This window comes from Canis aureus, chromosome X (genome assembly GCF_053574225.1).
Source record: "Canis aureus isolate CA01 chromosome X, VMU_Caureus_v.1.0, whole genome shotgun sequence".
Taxonomy (NCBI): domain Eukaryota; kingdom Metazoa; phylum Chordata; class Mammalia; order Carnivora; family Canidae; genus Canis; species Canis aureus.
The window spans coordinates 20388082-20395824 of NC_135649.1; the positions used below are offsets into that span (position 1 = coordinate 20388082).

The 7743-nt window shown below is 40.0% G+C and overlaps 1 long non-coding RNA gene across 1 annotated transcript; it reads left to right on the top strand.

Annotated features, from left to right (window-relative positions):
• The first annotated feature begins 4162 nt into the window (after positions 1 to 4162).
• Positions 4163 to 6682, top strand: LOC144308389 (uncharacterized). The gene is made up of 4 exons (XR_013374851.1): positions 4163 to 4461; positions 4577 to 4682; positions 5131 to 5303; positions 6206 to 6682. It is a non-coding gene; the product is annotated as an uncharacterized LOC144308389 (long non-coding RNA).
• The last annotated feature ends 1061 nt before the right edge of the window (positions 6683 to 7743 follow it).

A 7743-nucleotide genomic window follows, 5' to 3' on the forward strand; every position in this document is an offset into this window, starting at 1 on the left:
CCCAAGGTCCTGATTTTTTTATGAAGAATTATCTCTTCCCTGTGATCTGCTACCCTGGTGTACTCTGCCCAATAGATGGGCATGTAACCAAGATGAGCCAATTGGACTGTCCCAAGAATACTAATCTTGAGAAGAAATGCCTAATGATAGGCAAATGGCTGAAACTCAGTTATTTCAGTGTGCTTACTCTGACAAGACTATCCAGTAGTTCCTAATTCCTACCCCTGAAGCTGCTTAGTAGTTCTTTTTTTTGAAAGCTTAGTTCTCTAATGATACTACGAGCTACTTTATATCATTCCAGTAAATTCATTTTCTACTTAAATGAATTTCTTTTTTTGCTTTATTTATTTATTTATTTATTTATTTGAGCACAAGTGAGGGAGAGGGGCAGAGGGAGAGGCAGAAGCAGACTCCCTGCTGAACAGAGAGCCCTATACAGGACTCAATCCCAGCACCCTGAGATCGTGACATGAGCCGAAGTCAAATGCTTAACCAATTGAGCCACCGAGGCACCCCTTTAAATAAATTTCTATTCTAAATAAATATGGGGCAAAAAGTTATCTCATAATTCCACTCTCCAAAAGGATTAGGGTCCCAATGCCTTCCTAGTCAAAACATCTTTTTACTAAATGTCAGAGACTGAAGGTCCCTTAAAGGTATTGTAATCCATGCTCTTCATTTCATAGATAAATTAAGGCCTAGAGAAAGGAATAACAAGGATTGGTCATCTAATTTACAAACTTGGGCACAGGCATTGGTGTAAGTACTGAGAGCATAAGAGTAAAAAATTCAGACACATCCCATTGACAGATAAATGAATAAACAAAATGTGATATGTGTATGTATATATATTCCATATATTATATATTATATATATACATACATACAGTGGGATATTATTTAGCCTTAAAAAAGAAATGATATTCTGACACATGCTACAATATGGATAAACCTCATAGATATTATTGTAAGTGAAATAATTCAGACACAAAAAGATAATTATTGCATAGTTCCACTTATATGAGTGCTTAGAATAGTCAAATTCATAGACGGAGTAGAATGGTGATTTCCAGGGGCTAGAAGGAGGAGGAAATGGGCAATTAGTGTTTAATGAGTACAGAGTTTCAGCCTGAGTTGATGACAAAATTCTGGAGAGGGATGGTGGTTGCACAACTGTGTGAATGTACTGAATGCCACTGAATCGTACACTTAAAAATGGTTAACATGGTAATCTTCATGTATGAATATTTTACCACAATAAAAAGAGAAGAAAAATCAAACACAATTATTATTTTTTTCCAAACACAATTATTATCTTTAGGGAACTCAAAGTATTCTATGGTATATAAGCCATGTATATAAATTATTGACAACTTGGATACCCGGGTGGCTCAGTGGTTGAGCATCTCCTTTGGCTCAGGTCATGATTCCGGGGTCCTGGGATTGAGTCCTGCATCAGGCTCCCTGGAGGGAGCCTGCTTCTCCCTCTGCCTATGTCTCTGCCTCTCTTTGTGTGTCTCTCGTGAATTAATAAAGTCTTTTAAAAATTTGTTGACAACTTATGGTTGAAAGTGTTAAATAGTAGAGAATAGGGATTGATCAAGTGCCCTGAATGGAGAAGTTTTCGTTGGATGTCTATGGGGCTGGCTGTGGAAGGATGACTTGGAAATGGAGGGAAGGATAATCCAAGAGAAATGTATAAAAAAAGTATCTCCTAGGGATGGGGCAAAGTTTGTGTGGGAGAAGGAGGAGTAATCACATTGGGTTGTCACTAGAGTACTAAAGCAGAGTAATAGGATGGAGTTGGAAAAGTAGATTGAAGCCAAATCAAGGAAGGTCTTGAATGCCTGCCTAGCAAGTATGGTGGATGAAGAAAATCAGTAGTCATGAAGTGTTTGAAACACGGAAATGAACTAGCACATCAAAATGGCAACTAGAGAGAAAGGAATCAAAACCAGGGATTTTTGAGAAGGTAGAATTGAGAAGATTTGAATGTGAAGGACAAGGGAGGGTGAGGGATATGAAATGATTCGGGGTAACTGGAAGGGCAGTGCTATTCAAAGCAAGAGCAAACAGGATGATGGAGGTCTTCTGGGGACAAGATGCTGTATTAATTTGGGGATGTTCTGCATTTGAGGTACTGGTGGGCATCCAGAAATGAGGGCCTATAGCATGGCACAAAGGATAGCAGGAGAGATTTTGGAATCATCCTCATGCCAATAATATTTGAAGGCATGAAGTTGGCTACTTCATCCACGGACAAGAGAAAGTCTGTGGGCAAAGCATCTCAGAATTCCTTCCTCTAGGAAGGGGAGGACAGGAGAAAGACAGTGAAAGAGAAAGGACATACAGCCAGAAGTGACAAAACCCAGACTTCAGTTCCATATTATACTATCGCTACTGCTACCAGGGTGATTTTTCCAGAACCCAAATATAATCACACCCTTCCCCTGCGTATAAGACATTTTAACTTAATCTTTCTAAAGATGGGGTCTGTAAAAAACATGCATCAGAATTAGCTGAGGGGTTGTTTTAATTTTACAGATTTATTTATTTATTCATGAGAGACAGCGAGAGAGAAAGAGGCAGAGACATAGGTAGAGGGAGAAGCAGGCTCCCCATAGGGAGCCCCATGGGGGACTGGATCCAGGATCTCAGGATCACACCCTGAGCCAAAGGCAGATGCTCAACTGCTGAACCACCCAGGCGTCTCTGAGGGGTTGTTTTAAAAGGCAGACTTCTAGGCCCACCATAGAGATTATATTTTCTTGAGGAATTGTTAGTTTTAAAGTGGATTAAAAAAAGGAAACGTCAGAGAGAAGACTGAGGAGGAGGAGAGAAATGAGAGTGCAGTGTCAACAGACTGGTTTCTCAAAGTGAGGTCTGGCTTTATCAGGATCACCTGAAGGATGCCAGTTTCTGAGACCCACCCACACTATGAAATCATGTCTTGAGGTGGGGCCTAGGATGCATGCATTTTTTTGTATATTTTTTATTGGAGTTTGATTTGCCAACATATAGTTTAACATTCAGTGGTCATCCCATCAAGTGCGCCCCTCAGTGCTTGTCACTGAGTCACCCTATCCCCCCACCCAATTCCCCTTCCACTACTTCCTGTTCGTTTCCCAGAGTTAGTGGTCTCTCAGGATGCATGCATTTCAAATGGTGGTACCAGGGCCTGAGACCCCAGGGCCCCTCTAGCAGCCTCAAAATCAGGAGCAGAGGACTCTGTACTGGGAAGGAATGAGCAGGATATAGGTGCAATCCGTGGTCTGAGAGCATGGGTTGGAAAGGGAACCAAGGTCCACATCAGGTTGCTGGGAGAGGTCACGGTACAAACTGAGGGGATACCCCCCAAAATCAGAGTTGAGGATGAAAAACCCAGGAGAAACAACCAAGGCATTTTTCATCCCATGGCCATATCATACAGGTTATTGGCCATCCTGTGGTTGTTGCTCTGAGGTCTCAAAAACACATTGCCCAGCAACCATAATAAGGTTTCATATAACTTCAAGATTCTCTGATTATTAAAACTTGAGGTTTCCACTGATAATAATGCTCTTTCTTTTGTTCACAGCGTATAATGGCAAAGTGTTAAAAGGGCAATATGGGGTGCTGGTTATCATTCTAAGTTAAGCAAGTATAAACTAAACCTAAGAATATGCATTTAAATTAAAGTAGAGAGTCAGCGTCTAGGATAAGGCCTATAGAGAAAGGAAGCCCAAGTGCCAGGGGGAGCATCAGGACAGGCACCTGTAGAAAGAAATACATAAATACAGAATTTTGTTTTTTTAACATGTTCAGTATCACTCAAGCATCTCCTGATTACAAAGCCCCCTGTGACATTTCCTTCAAAACCCAAACAAGTACACAGAGGATGGTGTTTCAGTAAATTTCAGTGTCCTGGGGCCTGTGGAATTGTTGGCAACACAGCAACAGGATGTGGGGGAGCCAGAAGATTAGGTGGAGAGACCAAGAAAACAACAGGAGCGTTAGCAACTCTCCCAGATGCTGCTGGATAGGAAATGTCACGGCCAGTCCCACCTGGCTGGCTGGCTTGCTTTTTTTTTTTTTTTTTTTTTTACATATAAAGGTTCCATCTTTTTTTTTTTTTTTTTTTTTTTTTACATATAAAGGTTCCATCTCCAAAGCATTAAGCAGTCAAGAGGGGCCAAGTCCCTCCCACCAAGAGAAGTAGTGACTGTGATCCATGGCAACGGCAGCAGAGCAATTGCAAGAGCATGTTCCTTCCATGGCTCAGGAAGTGTGTTGAAGGCAGGGGTTCAATAAACAACCCTCACAACAGGGAATGGAAAAGTTTTCCTGGATTCCTGCTGTTCCCTCATCCTGCTATCCTCGTCAGTGCCCAACATTGGCTTCATAAATCAAGGGTGGAGAACTTGTTCTTGTGACCCTTGACCTACAGGAGAAAAAAAAAATTCAAAGTCCCATAAATAAAAAGTAATCTTTTTCTTCCCCAAGGGAAACAAATGTGGCATTTTCTCTTCATCTGGTGTTTAAAATGAAAAGGTTGAATGATGCTTGCCTATGACCTTTTTTCTAAACCTCATTCTAGGTAATAGCCATTTAATGGAAGGTGGGAAAAGGAGGAAGGAGGAAACAGAGAAGATGGTACTAGAACAAGGATTGGGTGAGAAAGACAGAAGATGGATATTTGCGTGGTAAGAAAGGCATGAGGCAAGAAAGATGGGGATGGACACCCACTGGGGATGATGGTGGGAGGATTCTTGGAGTGTCTTGTGGTGGATACTGGCCTTTGAAAAGTTGATGAGCATTTTGGCAGTTTAAAAATATCTAGTAAACCTAAACTCTCTTTTTCTGCATTATGAGATCACATTTCTGCCTTTATTTTCAAATTCCAATATTGAGTTTAAAAAGAAGGCTTTATTTTCTCACAGGATCTGTAAGGATTTGCATGTGTGAAAAAGAATGTGCTGGCTGTTTCTTTTGGAATCTTGGAGGTGTTTTAAATTTCCTAGCCAGGCCTCCAAAGCCTTGTTAGGGTGAAAAGAAATTGCCTAGTTAACTTATTAGCCACCCCTCACCTTTTTTTTTCTATTTGTATTTCTTTATTTGCTTTTTTTTGTTTTGTTTTGTTTTCTTTTCCAGTTGGATACTCATGGAGAAACGTGATACAGTGATGAACTAAAAGGCCCCGTAATTACATTGAAGATTAAGTCGGCATTTTTCAAGCCTGGATTCCACGAATTGCAAATCTTCATTCTGGTAAGACTTCGCCAGGTTGGATGATGTTTATGGAACACCCAATAGTCCAGAGACAGGTAAGCATCTCCTTGGTACCACATTTGCCATTTAGGTCATTGCCCTATTAGTGCCACCTGTCAGCAGAGCATATGTTCAGCTCTCCCCAGGATTACAGGATTGAGAAGCAAATTAAAAAGATGTAATGTGGAATCCCTGGGTGGCGCAGCGGTTTGGCGCCTGCCTTTGGCCCAGGGCGCGATCCTGGAGACCCGGGATCGAGTCCCACGTCGGGCTCCCGGTGCATGGAGCCTGCTTCTCCCTCTGCCTGTGTCTCTGCGCCTCTCTCTCTCTCTGTGACTATCATAAATAAAAAAAAAAAAAAGATGTAATGTAATCAAATGTTGCTCCTTCTCTTTTCTTTGTTTTCCAAAAAACCAACAAAAAATAACAAGATGGCTATTACCTTTAGAAGATAAATATAAAAATATGAACGTGAATTGTAAGATACAAGATCCATTGGTAAATATTAGACTATTTCTTCAGTCCCTAATATTGCATTAATTCTACCCTGGTTTCCCTAACTTTGGCTAAGTAACAGCCTCCTTAAACTCACGTTGGTCTTAAACTCAGGACAGATTCCAAGCCCTACCACGATTAATCCAAACTCGAGGTGTTCCTATTTACACAGAGAAACAATCTTGCCTGCTTGCAAAACATGAAAATCTGGTAAATGCCTACTTTGTCCTTCTTAGGGTGCCATTCCTGAAATTGCCAGCTTACTCTAGTCTTTCCATGAGTCTACTGTGTACTCATTTAAGGCCCTCTGATATCATGCTGTTATAATAGTCCCTGCGAATTCCACTCAATATCCGAAGAGTTACAGGAATTTTGAGAGAAATTGGTTACTAATCTGGACTACATGAAAATTTTAAGACTTGTCTCTGTTAGAAGAGCTTATCCTTTCTATTTTGTCTTTCAGGCTTTTGGAATTACTTGAACACACAGAAATATTTCAAACCACAGTTTCTAGTGAATATCTTCACAATGGACCCACACAATTCTGCCTATAGAAACTTGACCCACTGGTTGGGTGGAATTAAGCGGAAGCTTGGATTTAATATTTGTCTTGCAGTTTTTGCTCATTAATTTATCTTTCAGTCCTCTACCTTTATTCTTCTGCTCATTAACAATACACGTTACTATGACACCTTTGTGGACCCATCTAAGGGGTTAGAAGAAATGTTGACGGTAATCCATCTTTGGATTCTCTCAGTGATATTTGATGAATCTGTGCCAGCAGGAGCTCTTCCTCAGTTCTAATGTCAATTTCTACTCAGAAGAGAGTCAATAATAAAAAAAAAAAAGAAGAGAGTCAATATTTGCAAAGAAAAAATATTTTGTTTAGCCTAAAATTTAACGTAAGCATCATAAATGTCTGTATTTGAAATCAAATTTTCAAGTCTGGGACCAAGGACATTATTTTCATTTCAAATCAAAACTCAAAGGGGAACTCCTCTCTGATCTCCTAACCCAAAGCCATCCTACCCAACCTCATTTCCTTCTTCAACTGAGAATGGGACTTCAAATGAGTGTGTAAGAATACATACCTCAATGAGAGAATCATTTGCTGCCTCCTTGAATCTCCATCTTTGTGAAGAAGCAATAAGGAACAGCCCCTTTGCAATGCACTGTTGTTGTTAATAGACATATTGCTGCCTATATTCCCATGAATTTTTGAGTTCCAAGTCTTTGAGATGGAATCTGAATGTTTTGTATTTGTGTTTGCTCTTTAATCGACCTGGAAGGTCTTATACCAAGGTTGTGATCATTGTTTCTATTGAATCTTTGCAAAGCCTAGTAGAAGGACTAGGAGGGAAGAGATAAGAAGAGACAAGGTGGAACAGGAGAAGGAATCTGTATCTCTTCTCAATCTACCTATCTTAAAATCTTAAAAAAATGGTTAGTGGTCACTTCTTTTTGTGTACAGAATTTACTGATGTTCAGCTTTTGTGTATGTGTTTTGTTTTAATTTTTGTCTTTAAATTTCTGGAAAAAACCCTACTATAATGAAAACTGGTGTTATTTGGCACTATTAACTACAGAGTTGAGAGCAGGGGGTAGGAGTTCCTATTGGCAAATTGAATTTAAATAAAAATTTAAAAGAAGATAAAATAATACATTAATATTATAAAAATAAAATAAGGTTTGTTTTAAGAAAGAGATGAGAACCTGCATGTAGTGAATGCAGGCTGTGTACCAGCCACTCTACCAGCCGCTTTTTACCAGACAACTTTACTGAGACACAATTGACACACAAGAAACCGTTCCTAATTAAAGCGTGCATTTTGATAAGCTTTAGCATGTGTACATGCCCATGAAACCATCAACACAATCGAGATAATATTCCCTATTAGTCACTGCCCCAAGTTTCTCCGTGTGCCTTTCTAATCCCTCCCGCCTGCCCATCCCTTCCCCTCCTGTTCTAGGCAATTACTCCTCTGCTTTCTGTCTTCATCA